Genomic DNA, 14,967 nt, shown 5'->3' on the forward strand with positions numbered 1-14,967 from the left:
ACAAAGACGAGTGGACAAGTGGACAAAGACAAGTGGACAAGTGGACAAGTGGTGCTACGTAGGTCCAATGGAGTGTCACTCAGCCATGAAATCCACGTCATGAGGCTGGTAGCAGCATCCTGAGTGGATTTAGGTACGATCATCCTCAGTGAAATAAGTCCCACAAAAAAAGAAACTTATGATATCACTTATCGAGGGAATGTAAAAATCGCTCCCCATGAACGGAATCCCCAAACAGAACAGAGTCACGCTTTTAGAAAACACACTTATGCCTGCTTCAGGGGAAAGGTGAGGTGCGGTGACGCATAAAACTCGAGTTTGAAATGAGCACAGATACCCTTCCGAAAACCGAATATGGAATGGACACGACCTACTCTTTGCTCAATCAACTGGACTCACCAGACCCTGTTCATCGCACAAGTATCTATCCGACTAGTAAGCATCTTAAAAGCTAAGTCTTGATATCTCTGTGTAAGTGCATCAAGGGTGTGTAAAGCGGCCTAAAACCAGCAGGGAAAATCAGCTCAGACCCATTCTGAGGATACATTTCCAACACAAAGAAGAAACAAGCAGGGCAAAACAGAGAGAAATTCTTCCAAAATGCGTTCAGGGACTGGCATGCAACCAGGATTGACCACATCTACAGCCCCAGCGGCAGAAGACATAAGGCTGGACACTCTTGGGGCTGAGACGATTGGTGAGGTTGGGAAAGCAAATGCAGACCCTTGAAAGGAATCCTGCGTGCTCCCCATTCCATGGCTCCCAACTCTCCAGGTTCAACGCAATCTTCCGACAGCGAAAGCACTCATTGGAAACCCAGCGGATGCTACACCGTGGGATCGGGAAAGCTTTCTGAAACTCACCTCAGTTTTCCTCTCCTGGTGCTCGTGTTCTCCATTCAGGCCCCCTTACTAACAATCTCCCCACTTGGAGACTCGGCGCCTTTCCATGCCTCTTTCGTACCGTCTGCAATTTGTCCGCAGGATGAACTGCAAGAGGGGGAACCAATGAGAGACTCGCTGGAGGTGTTTGGTCGGGCACATGTCACTCTCATTTCCCATCACGAAGAAGAATTCACCAGCGGTTCAGCCTGCCACCGCGGATCGACAATAGGGCGTGAAGCCATCCAGCCGTGTTGCGTCCCACTCACAAAAAAGCGACTTGGGAAATGGAGCTCAGGGGCCCTGCACTTCCCAAACCTGCAGAGTTCTAAACGATAACTATCGCCCCAAAATATATTGAGGTCAGGCTACGAAGAGGCGCTGAACGCAAGGCAGAACTGCAGGAAACGGATGTCAACGGGTACATCGGAATGGCCCCGATAGCACATGAAAAGCGCCAGAACGTGGACAATGATGCGGTTGGCCAAAAAGGGCGTATGCGTTTTTTCCTGAATATATTCAGGAAAAAACGCATACGCCCTTTTTGGCCAACCAAGCAACCTGGGAGAGCAAATCAGCACTACAAAGAAATCTCTCGCCCCCCCCCCCCCGGGGCAAAAGGGCCAGGCGAAAAAAGTCTAAAAACCAGAAAGGCAGGACAGCCCACGGAGTCAAGGGAGCCTTGTTAAGCTGATGGGCGGGATGTCAATGGCCAACAGCCAATCTTCACAAGTGTATCCTCTTTCCCAAACCATGTAAAACACAGAACCACAGAGCATAGGGCACTTCCCCACATGGGCGTTGACCTTGGGAAAATGAAAAAATCAACCAGACACAGGGACCCCAAAGTTGAGGGCTGCTGTCTTGACAAGAACCTCCACTCCGGTACACGTTTCATATCCCAGGAAAGAGCCAAGTGGACAAAGACGAGTGGACAAGTGGACAAAGACAAGTGGACAAGTGGACAAGTGGTGCTACGTAGGTCCAATGGAGTGTCACTCAGCCATGAAATCCACGTCATGAGGCTGGTAGCAGCATCCTGAGTGGATTTAGGTACGATCATCCTCAGTGAAATAAGTCCCACAAAAAAAGAAACTTATGATATCACTTATCGAGGGAATGTAAAAATCGCTCCCCATGAACGGAATCCCCAAACAGAACAGAGTCACGCTTTTAGAAAACACACTTATGCCTGCTTCAGGGGAAAGGTGAGGTGCGGTGACGCATAAAACTCGAGTTTGAAATGAGCACAGATACCCTTCCGAAAACCGAATATGGAATGGACACGACCTACTCCTTGCTCAATCAACTGGACTCACCAGACCCTGTTCATCGCACAAGTATCTATCCGACTAGTAAGCATCTTAAAAGCTAAGTCTTGATATCTCTGTGTAAGTGCATCAAGGGTGTGTAAAGCGGCCTAAAACCAGCAGGGAAAATCAGCTCAGACCCATTCTGAGGATACATTTCCAACACAAAGAAGAAACAAGCAGGGCAAAACAGAGAGAAATTCTTCCAAAATGCGTTCAGGGACTGGCATGCAACCAGGATTGACCACATCTACAGCCCCAGTGGCAGAAGACATAAGGCTGGACACTCTTGGGGCTGAGACGATTGGTGAGGTTGGGAAAGCAAATGCAGACCCTTGAAAGGAATCCTGCGTGCTCCCCATTCCATGGCTCCCAACTCTCCAGGTTCAACGCAATCTTCCGACAGCGAAAGCACTCATTGGAAACCCAGCGGATGCTACACCGTGGGATCGGGAAAGCTTTCTGAAACTCACCTCAGTTTTCCTCTCCTGGTGCTCGTGTTCTCCATTCAGGCCCCCTTACTAACAATCTCCCCACTTGGAGACTCGGCGCCTTTCCATGCCTCTTTCGTACCGTCTGCAATTTGTCCGCAGGATGAACTGCAAGAGGGGGAACCAATGAGAGACTCGCTGGAGGTGTTTGGTCGGGCACATGTCACTCTCATTTCCCATCACGAAGAAGAATTCACCAGCGGTTCAGCCTGCCACCGCGGATCGACAATAGGGCGTGAAGCCATCCAGCCGTGTTGCGTCCCACTCACAAAAAAGCGACTTGGGAAATGGAGCTCAGGGGCCCTGCACTTCCCAAACCTGCAGAGTTCTAAACGATAACTATCGCCCCAAAATATATTGAGGTCAGGCTACGAAGAGGCGCTGAACGCAAGGCAGAACTGCAGGAAACGGATGTCAACGGGTACATCGGAATGGCCCCGATAGCACATGAAAAGCGCCAGAACGTGGACAATGATGCGGTTGGCCAAAAAGGGCGTATGCGTTTTTTCCTGAATATATTCAGGAAAAAACGCATACGCCCTTTTTGGCCAACCAAGCAACCTGGGAGAGCAAATCAGCACTACAAAGAAATCTCTCGCCCCCCCCCCCCCGGGGTAAAAGGGCCAGGCGAAAAAAGTCTAAAAACCAGAAAGGCAGGACAGCCCACGGAGTCAAGGGAGCCTTGTTAAGCTGATGGGCGGGATGTCAATGGCCAACAGCCAATCTTCACAAGTGTATCCTCTTTCCCAAACCATGTAAAACACAGAACCACAGAGCATAGGGCACTTCCCCACATGGGCGTTGACCTTGGGAAAATGAAAAAATCAACCAGACACAGGGACCCCAAAGTTGAGGGCTGCTGTCTTGACAAGAACCTCCACTCCGGTACACGTTTCATATCCCAGGAAAGAGCCAAGTGGACAAAGACGAGTGGACAAGTGGACAAAGACAAGTGGACAAGTGGACAAGTGGTGCTACGTAGGTCCAATGGAGTGTCACTCAGCCATGAAATCCACGTCATGAGGCTGGTAGCAGCATCCTGAGTGGATTTAGGTACGATCATCCTCAGTGAAATAAGTCCCACAAAAAAAGAAACTTATGATATCACTTATCGAGGGAATGTAAAAATCGCTCCCCATGAACGGAATCCCCAAACAGAACAGAGTCACGCTTTTAGAAAACACACTTATGCCTGCTTCAGGGGAAAGGTGAGGTGCGGTGACGCATAAAACTCGAGTTTGAAATGAGCACAGATACCCTTCCGAAAACCGAATATGGAATGGACACGACCTACTCCTTGCTCAATCAACTGGACTCACCAGACCCTGTTCATCGCACAAGTATCTATCCGACTAGTAAGCATCTTAAAAGCTAAGTCTTGATATCTCTGTGTAAGTGCATCAAGGGTGTGTAAAGCGGCCTAAAACCAGCAGGGAAAATCAGCTCAGACCCATTCTGAGGATACATTTCCAACACAAAGAAGAAACAAGCAGGGCAAAACAGAGAGAAATTCTTCCAAAATGCGTTCAGGGACTGGCATGCAACCAGGATTGACCACATCTACAGCCCCAGCGGCAGAAGACATAAGGCTGGACACTCTTGGGGCTGAGACGATTGGTGAGGTTGGGAAAGCAAATGCAGACCCTTGAAAGGAATCCTGCGTGCTCCCCATTCCATGGCTCCCAACTCTCCAGGTTCAACGCAATCTTCCGACAGCGAAAGCACTCATTGGAAACCCAGCGGATGCTACACCGTGGGATCGGGAAAGCTTTCTGAAACTCACCTCAGTTTTCCTCTCCTGGTGCTCGTGTTCTCCATTCAGGCCCCCTTACTAACAATCTCCCCACTTGGAGACTCGGCGCCTTTCCATGCCTCTTTCGTACCGTCTGCAATTTGTCCGCAGGATGAACTGCAAGAGGGGGAACCAATGAGAGACTCGCTGGAGGTGTTTGGTCGGGCACATGTCACTCTCATTTCCCATCACGAAGAAGAATTCACCAGCGGTTCAGCCTGCCACCGCGGATCGACAATAGGGCGTGAAGCCATCCAGCCGTGTTGCGTCCCACTCACAAAAAAGCGACTTGGGAAATGGAGCTCAGGGGCCCTGCACTTCCCAAACCTGCAGAGTTCTAAACGATAACTATCGCCCCAAAATATATTGAGGTCAGGCTACGAAGAGGCGCTGAACGCAAGGCAGAACTGCAGGAAACGGATGTCAACGGGTACATCGGAATGGCCCCGATAGCACATGAAAAGCGCCAGAACGTGGACAATGATGCGGTTGGCCAAAAAGGGCGTATGCGTTTTTTCCTGAATATATTCAGGAAAAAACGCATACGCCCTTTTTGGCCAACCAAGCAACCTGGGAGAGCAAATCAGCACTACAAAGAAATCTCTCGCCCCCCCCACCGGGGCAAAAGGGCCAGGCGAAAAAAGTCTAAAAACCAGAAAGGCAGGACAGCCCACGGAGTCAAGGGAGCCTTGTTAAGCTGATGGGCGGGATGTCAATGGCCAACAGCCAATCTTCACAAGTGTATCCTCTTTCCCAAACCATGTAAAACACAGAACCACAGAGCATAGGGCACTTCCACACATGGGCGTTGACCTTGGGAAAATGAAAAAATCAACCAGACACAGGGACCCCAAAGTTGAGGGCTGCTGTCTTGACAAGAACCTCCACTCCGGTACACGTTTCATATCCCAGGAAAGAGCCAAGTGGACAAAGACGAGTGGACAAGTGGACAAAGACAAGTGGACAAGTGGACAAGTGGTGCTACGTAGGTCCAATGGAGTGTCACTCAGCCATGAAATCCACGTCATGAGGCTGGTAGCAGCATCCTGAGTGGATTTAGGTACGATCATCCTCAGTGAAATAAGTCCCACAAAAAAAGAAACTTATGATATCACTTATCGAGGGAATGTAAAAATCGCTCCCCATGAACGGAATCCCCAAACAGAACAGAGTCACGCTTTTAGAAAACACACTTATGCCTGCTTCAGGGGAAAGGTGAGGTGCGGTGACGCATAAAACTCGAGTTTGAAATGAGCACAGATACCCTTCCGAAAACCGAATATGGAATGGACACGACCTACTCCTTGCTCAATCAACTGGACTCACCAGACCCTGTTCATCGCACAAGTATCTATCCGACTAGTAAGCATCTTAAAAGCTAAGTCTTGATATCTCTGTGTAAGTGCATCAAGGGTGTGTAAAGCGGCCTAAAACCAGCAGGGAAAATCAGCTCAGACCCATTCTGAGGATACATTTCCAACACAAAGAAGAAACAAGCAGGGCAAAACAGAGAGAAATTCTTCCAAAATGCGTTCAGGGACTGGCATGCAACCAGGATTGACCACATCTACAGCCCCAGTGGCAGAAGACATAAGGCTGGACACTCTTGGGGCTGAGACGATTGGTGAGGTTGGGAAAGCAAATGCAGACCCTTGAAAGGAATCCTGCGTGCTCCCCATTCCATGGCTCCCAACTCTCCAGGTTCAACGCAATCTTCCGACAGCGAAAGCACTCATTGGAAACCCAGCGGATGCTACACCGTGGGATCGGGAAAGCTTTCTGAAACTCACCTCAGTTTTCCTCTCCTGGTGCTCGTGTTCTCCATTCAGGCCCCCTTACTAACAATCTCCCCACTTGGAGACTCGGCGCCTTTCCATGCCTCTTTCGTACCGTCTGCAATTTGTCCGCAGGATGAACTGCAAGAGGGGGAACCAATGAGAGACTCGCTGGAGGTGTTTGGTCGGGCACATGTCACTCTCATTTCCCATCACGAAGAAGAATTCACCAGCGGTTCAGCCTGCCACCGCGGATCGACAATAGGGCGTGAAGCCATCCAGCCGTGTTGCGTCCCACTCACAAAAAAGCGACTTGGGAAATGGAGCTCAGGGGCCCTGCACTTCCCAAACCTGCAGAGTTCTAAACGATAACTATCGCCCCAAAATATATTGAGGTCAGGCTACGAAGAGGCGCTGAACGCAAGGCAGAACTGCAGGAAACGGATGTCAACGGGTACATCGGAATGGCCCTGATAGCACATGAAAAGCGCCAGAACGTGGACAATGATGCGGTTGGCCAAAAAGGGCGTATGCGTTTTTTCCTGAATATATTCAGGAAAAAACGCATACGCCCTTTTTGGCCAACCAAGCAACCTGGGAGAGCAAATCAGCACTACAAAGAAATCTCTCGCCCCCCCCCCCGGGGCAAAAGGGCCAGGCGAAAAAAGTCTAAAAACCAGAAAGGCAGGACAGCCCACGGAGTCAAGGGAGCCTTGTTAAGCTGATGGGCGGGATGTCAATGGCCAACAGCCAATCTTCACAAGTGTATCCTCTTTCCCAAACCATGTAAAACACAGAACCACAGAGCATAGGGCACTTCCCCACATGGGCGTTGACCTTGGGAAAATGAAAAAATCAACCAGACACAGGGACCCCAAAGTTGAGGGCTGCTGTCTTGACAAGAACCTCCACTCCGGTACACGTTTCATATCCCAGGAAAGAGCCAAGTGGACAAAGACGAGTGGACAAGTGGACAAAGACAAGTGGACAAGTGGACAAGTGGTGCTACGTAGGTCCAATGGAGTGTCACTCAGCCATGAAATCCACGTCATGAGGCTGGTAGCAGCATCCTGAGTGGATTTAGGTACGATCATCCTCAGTGAAATAAGTCCCACAAAAAAAGAAACTTATGATATCACTTATCGAGGGAATGTAAAAATCGCTCCCCATGAACGGAATCCCCAAACAGAACAGAGTCACGCTTTTAGAAAACACACTTATGCCTGCTTCAGGGGAAAGGTGAGGTGCGGTGACGCATAAAACTCGAGTTTGAAATGAGCACAGATACCCTTCCGAAAACCGAATATGGAATGGACACGACCTACTCCTTGCTCAATCAACTGGACTCACCAGACCCTGTTCATCGCACAAGTATCTATCCGACTAGTAAGCATCTTAAAAGCTAAGTCTTGATATCTCTGTGTAAGTGCATCAAGGGTGTGTAAAGCGGCCTAAAACCAGCAGGGAAAATCAGCTCAGACCCATTCTGAGGATACATTTCCAACACAAAGAAGAAACAAGCAGGGCAAAACAGAGAGAAATTCTTCCAAAATGCGTTCAGGGACTGGCATGCAACCAGGATTGACCACATCTACAGCCCCAGTGGCAGAAGACATAAGGCTGGACACTCTTGGGGCTGAGACGATTGGTGAGGTTGGGAAAGCAAATGCAGACCCTTGAAAGGAATCCTGCGTGCTCCCCATTCCATGGCTCCCAACTCTCCAGGTTCAACGCAATCTTCCGACAGCGAAAGCACTCATTGGAAACCCAGCGGATGCTACACCGTGGGATCGGGAAAGCTTTCTGAAACTCACCTCAGTTTTCCTCTCCTGGTGCTCGTGTTCTCCATTCAGGCCCCCTTACTAACAATCTCCCCACTTGGAGACTCGGCGCCTTTCCATGCCTCTTTCGTACCGTCTGCAATTTGTCCGCAGGATGAACTGCAAGAGGGGGAACCAATGAGAGACTCGCTGGAGGTGTTTGGTCGGGCACATGTCACTCTCATTTCCCATCACGAAGAAGAATTCACCAGCGGTTCAGCCTGCCACCGCGGATCGACAATAGGGCGTGAAGCCATCCAGCCGTGTTGCGTCCCACTCACAAAAAAGCGACTTGGGAAATGGAGCTCAGGGGCCCTGCACTTCCCAAACCTGCAGAGTTCTAAACGATAACTATCGCCCCAAAATATATTGAGGTCAGGCTACGAAGAGGCGCTGAACGCAAGGCAGAACTGCAGGAAACGGATGTCAACGGGTACATCGGAATGGCCCTGATAGCACATGAAAAGCGCCAGAACGTGGACAATGATGCGGTTGGCCAAAAAGGGCGTATGCGTTTTTTCCTGAATATATTCAGGAAAAAACGCATACGCCCTTTTTGGCCAACCAAGCAACCTGGGAGAGCAAATCAGCACTACAAAGAAATCTCTCGCCCCCCCCCCGGGGCAAAAGGGCCAGGCGAAAAAAGTCTAAAAACCAGAAAGGCAGGACAGCCCACGGAGTCAAGGGAGCCTTGTTAAGCTGATGGGCGGGATGTCAATGGCCAACAGCCAATCTTCACAAGTGTATCCTCTTTCCCAAACCATGTAAAACACAGAACCACAGAGCATAGGGCACTTCCACACATGGGCGTTGACCTTGGGAAAATGAAAAAATCAACCAGACACAGGGACCCCAAAGTTGAGGGCTGCTGTCTTGACAAGAACCTCCACTCCGGTACACGTTTCATATCCCAGGAAAGAGCCAAGTGGACAAAGACGAGTGGACAAGTGGACAAAGACAAGTGGACAAGTGGACAAGTGGTGCTACGTAGGTCCAATGGAGTGTCACTCAGCCATGAAATCCACGTCATGAGGCTGGTAGCAGCATCCTGAGTGGATTTAGGTACGATCATCCTCAGTGAAATAAGTCCCACAAAAAAAGAAACTTATGATATCACTTATCGAGGGAATGTAAAAATCGCTCCCCATGAACGGAATCCCCAAACAGAACAGAGTCACGCTTTTAGAAAACACACTTATGCCTGCTTCAGGGGAAAGGTGAGGTGCGGTGACGCATAAAACTCGAGTTTGAAATGAGCACAGATACCCTTCCGAAAACCGAATATGGAATGGACACGACCTACTCCTTGCTCAATCAACTGGACTCACCAGACCCTGTTCATCGCACAAGTATCTATCCGACTAGTAAGCATCTTAAAAGCTAAGTCTTGATATCTCTGTGTAAGTGCATCAAGGGTGTGTAAAGCGGCCTAAAACCAGCAGGGAAAATCAGCTCAGACCCATTCTGAGGATACATTTCCAACACAAAGAAGAAACAAGCAGGGCAAAACAGAGAGAAATTCTTCCAAAATGCGTTCAGGGACTGGCATGCAACCAGGATTGACCACATCTACAGCCCCAGCGGCAGAAGACATAAGGCTGGACACTCTTGGGGCTGAGACGATTGGTGAGGTTGGGAAAGCAAATGCAGACCCTTGAAAGGAATCCTGCGTGCTCCCCATTCCATGGCTCCCAACTCTCCAGGTTCAACGCAATCTTCCGACAGCGAAAGCACTCATTGGAAACCCAGCGGATGCTACACCGTGGGATCGGGAAAGCTTTCTGAAACTCACCTCAGTTTTCCTCTCCTGGTGCTCGTGTTCTCCATTCAGGCCCCCTTACTAACAATCTCCCCACTTGGAGACTCGGCGCCTTTCCATGCCTCTTTCGTACCGTCTGCAATTTGTCCGCAGGATGAACTGCAAGAGGGGGAACCAATGAGAGACTCGCTGGAGGTGTTTGGTCGGGCACATGTCACTCTCATTTCCCATCACGAAGAAGAATTCACCAGCGGTTCAGCCTGCCACCGCGGATCGACAATAGGGCGTGAAGCCATCCAGCCGTGTTGCGTCCCACTCACAAAAAAGCGACTTGGGAAATGGAGCTCAGGGGCCCTGCACTTCCCAAACCTGCAGAGTTCTAAACGATAACTATCGCCCCAAAATATATTGAGGTCAGGCTACGAAGAGGCGCTGAACGCAAGGCAGAACTGCAGGAAACGGATGTCAACGGGTACATCGGAATGGCCCCGATAGCACATGAAAAGCGCCAGAACGTGGACAATGATGCGGTTGGCCAAAAAGGGCGTATGCGTTTTTTCCTGAATATATTCAGGAAAAAACGCATACGCCCTTTTTGGCCAACCAAGCAACCTGGGAGAGCAAATCAGCACTACAAAGAAATCTCTCGCCCCCCCCCCCCGGGGTAAAAGGGCCAGGCGAAAAAAGTCTAAAAACCAGAAAGGCAGGACAGCCCACGGAGTCAAGGGAGCCTTGTTAAGCTGATGGGCGGGATGTCAATGGCCAACAGCCAATCTTCACAAGTGTATCCTCTTTCCCAAACCATGTAAAACACAGAACCACAGAGCATAGGGCACTTCCCCACATGGGCGTTGACCTTGGGAAAATGAAAAAATCAACCAGACACAGGGACCCCAAAGTTGAGGGCTGCTGTCTTGACAAGAACCTCCACTCCGGTACACGTTTCATATCCCAGGAAAGAGCCAAGTGGACAAAGACGAGTGGACAAGTGGACAAAGACAAGTGGACAAGTGGACAAGTGGTGCTACGTAGGTCCAATGGAGTGTCACTCAGCCATGAAATCCACGTCATGAGGCTGGTAGCAGCATCCTGAGTGGATTTAGGTACGATCATCCTCAGTGAAATAAGTCCCACAAAAAAAGAAACTTATGATATCACTTATCGAGGGAATGTAAAAATCGCTCCCCATGAACGGAATCCCCAAACAGAACAGAGTCACGCTTTTAGAAAACACACTTATGCCTGCTTCAGGGGAAAGGTGAGGTGCGGTGACGCATAAAACTCGAGTTTGAAATGAGCACAGATACCCTTCCGAAAACCGAATATGGAATGGACACGACCTACTCCTTGCTCAATCAACTGGACTCACCAGACCCTGTTCATCGCACAAGTATCTATCCGACTAGTAAGCATCTTAAAAGCTAAGTCTTGATATCTCTGTGTAAGTGCATCAAGGGTGTGTAAAGCGGCCTAAAACCAGCAGGGAAAATCAGCTCAGACCCATTCTGAGGATACATTTCCAACACAAAGAAGAAACAAGCAGGGCAAAACAGAGAGAAATTCTTCCACAATGCGTTCAGGGACTGGCATGCAACCAGGATTGACCACATCTACAGCCCCAGCGGCAGAAGACATAAGGCTGGACACTCTTGGGGCTGAGACGATTGGTGAGGTTGGGAAAGCAAATGCAGACCCTTGAAAGGAATCCTGCGTGCTCCCCATTCCATGGCTCCCAACTCTCCAGGTTCAACGCAATCTTCCGACAGCGAAAGCACTCATTGGAAACCCAGCGGATGCTACACCGTGGGATCGGGAAAGCTTTCTGAAACTCACCTCAGTTTTCCTCTCCTGGTGCTCGTGTTCTCCATTCAGGCCCCCTTACTAACAATCTCCCCACTTGGAGACTCGGCGCCTTTCCATGCCTCTTTCGTACCGTCTGCAATTTGTCCGCAGGATGAACTGCAAGAGGGGGAACCAATGAGAGACTCGCTGGAGGTGTTTGGTCGGGCACATGTCACTCTCATTTCCCATCACGAAGAAGAATTCACCAGCGGTTCAGCCTGCCACCGCGGATCGACAATAGGGCGTGAAGCCATCCAGCCGTGTTGCGTCCCACTCACAAAAAAGCGACTTGGGAAATGGAGCTCAGGGGCCCTGCACTTCCCAAACCTGCAGAGTTCTAAACGATAACTATCGCCCCAAAATATATTGAGGTCAGGCTACGAAGAGGCGCTGAACGCAAGGCAGAACTGCAGGAAACGGATGTCAACGGGTACATCGGAATGGCCCCGATAGCACATGAAAAGCGCCAGAACGTGGACAATGATGCGGTTGGCCAAAAAGGGCGTATGCGTTTTTTCCTGAATATATTCAGGAAAAAACGCATACGCCCTTTTTGGCCAACCAAGCAACCTGGGAGAGCAAATCAGCACTACAAAGAAATCTCTCGCCCCCCCCCCCCGGGGCAAAAGGGCCAGGCGAAAAATGTCTAAAAACCAGAAAGGCAGGACAGCCCACGGAGTCAAGGGAGCCTTGTTAAGCTGATGGGCGGGATGTCAATGGCCAACAGCCAATCTTCACAAGTGTATCCTCTTTCCCAAACCATGTAAAACACAGAACCACAGAGCATAGGGCACTTCCCCACATGGGCGTTGACCTTGGGAAAATGAAAAAATCAACCAGACACAGGGACCCCAAAGTTGAGGGCTGCTGTCTTGACAAGAACCTCCACTCCGGTACACGTTTCATATCCCAGGAAAGAGCCAAGTGGACAAAGACGAGTGGACAAGTGGACAAACACAACTGGACAAGTGGACAAGTGGTGCTACGTAGGTCCAATGGAGTGTCACTCAGCCATGAAATCCACGTCATGAGGCTGGTAGCAGCATCCTGAGTGGATTTAGGTACGATCATCCTCAGTGAAATAAGTCCCACAAAAAAAGAAACTTATGATATCACTTATCGAGGGAATGTAAAAATCGCTCCCCATGAACGGAATCCCCAAACAGAACAGAGTCACGCTTTTAGAAAACACACTTATGCCTGCTTCAGGGGAAAGGTGAGGTGCGGTGACGCATAAAACTCGAGTTTGAAATGAGCACAGATACCCTTCCGAAAACCGAATATGGAATGGACACGACCTACTCCTTGCTCAATCAACTGGACTCACCAGACCCTGTTCATCGCACAAGTATCTATCCGACTAGTAAGCATCTTAAAAGCTAAGTCTTGATATCTCTGTGTAAGTGCATCAAGGGTGTGTAAAGCGGCCTAAAACCAGCAGGGAAAATCAGCTCAGACCCATTCTGAGGATACATTTCCAACACAAAGAAGAAACAAGCAGGGCAAAACAGAGAGAAATTCTTCCACAATGCGTTCAGGGACTGGCATGCAACCAGGATTGACCACATCTACAGCCCCAGCGGCAGAAGACAGAAGGCTGGACACTCTTGGGGCTGAGACGATTGGTGAGGTTGGGAAAGCAAATGCAGACCCTTGAAAGGAATCCTGCGTGCTCCCCATTCCATGGCTCCCAACTCTCCAGGTTCAACGCAATCTTCCGACAGCGAAAGCACTCATTGGAAACCCAGCGGATGCTACACCGTGGGATCGGGAAAGCTTTCTGAAACTCACCTCAGTTTTCCTCTCCTGGTGCTCGTGTTCTCCATTCAGGCCCCCTTACTAACAATCTCCCCACTTGGAGACTCGGCGCCTTTCCATGCCTCTTTCGTACCGTCTGCAATTTGTCCGCAGGATGAACTGCAAGAGGGGGAACCAATGAGAGACTCGCTGGAGGTGTTTGGTCGGGCACATGTCACTCTCATTTCCCATCACGAAGAAGAATTCACCAGCGGTTCAGCCTGCAACCGCGGATCGACAATAGGGCGTGAAGCCATCCAGCCGTGTTGCGTCCCACTCACAAAAAAGCGACTTGGGAAATGGAGCTCAGGGGCCCTGCACTTCCCAAACCTGCAGAGTTCTAAACGATAACTATCGCCCCAAAATATATTGAGGTCAGGCTACGAAGAGGCGCTGAACGCAAGGCAGAACTGCAGGAAACGGATGTCAACGGGTACATCGGAATGGCCCCGATAGCACATGAAAAGCGCCAGAACGTGGACAATGATGCGGTTGGCCAAAAAGGGCGTATGCGTTTTTTCCTGAATATATTCAGGAAAAAACGCATACGCCCTTTTTGGCCAACCAAGCAACCTGGGAGAGCAAATCAGCACTACAAAGAAATCTCTCGCCCCCCCCCCCCCGGGGCAAAAGGGCCAGGCGAAAAAAGTCTAAAAACCAGAAAGGCAGGACAGCCCACGGAGTCAAGGGAGCCTTGTTAAGCTGATGGGCGGGATGTCAATGGCCAACAGCCAATCTTCACAAGTGTATCCTCTTTCCCAAACCATGTAAAACACAGAACCACAGAGCATAGGGCACTTCCCCACATGGGCGTTGACCTTGGGAAAATGAAAAAATCAACCAGACACAGGGACCCCAAAGTTGAGGGCTGCTGTCTTGACAAGAACCTCCACTCCGGTACACGTTTCATATCCCAGGAAAGAGCCAAGTGGACAAAGACGAGTGGACAAGTGGACAAAGACAAGTGGACAAGTGGACAAGTGGTGCTACGTAGGTCCAATGGAGTGTCACTCAGCCATGAAATCCACGTCATGAGGCTGGTAGCAGCATCCTGAGTGGATTTAGGTACGATCATCCTCAGTGAAATAAGTCCCACAAAAAAAGAAACTTATGATATCACTTATCGAGGGAATGTAAAAATCGCTCCCCATGAACGGAATCCCCAAACAGAACAGAGTCACGCTTTTAGAAAACACACTTATGCCTGCTTCAGGGGAAAGGTGAGGTGCGGTGACGCATAAAACTCGAGTTTGAAATGAGCACAGATACCCTTCCGAAAACCGAATATGGAATGGACACGACCTACTCCTTGCTCAATCAACTGGACTCACCAGACCCTGTTCATCGCACAAGTATCTATCCGACTAGTAAGCATCTTAAAAGCTAAGTCTTGATATCTCTGTGTAAGTGCATCAAGGGTGTGTAAAGCGGCCTAAAACCAGCAGGGAAAATCAGCTCAGACCCATTCTGAGGATACATTTCCAACACAAAGAAGAAACA

The sequence above is a fragment of the Kogia breviceps genome, chromosome 1 (assembly GCF_026419965.1).
Source record: "Kogia breviceps isolate mKogBre1 chromosome 1, mKogBre1 haplotype 1, whole genome shotgun sequence".
Lineage (NCBI taxonomy): Eukaryota > Metazoa > Chordata > Mammalia > Artiodactyla > Physeteridae > Kogia > Kogia breviceps.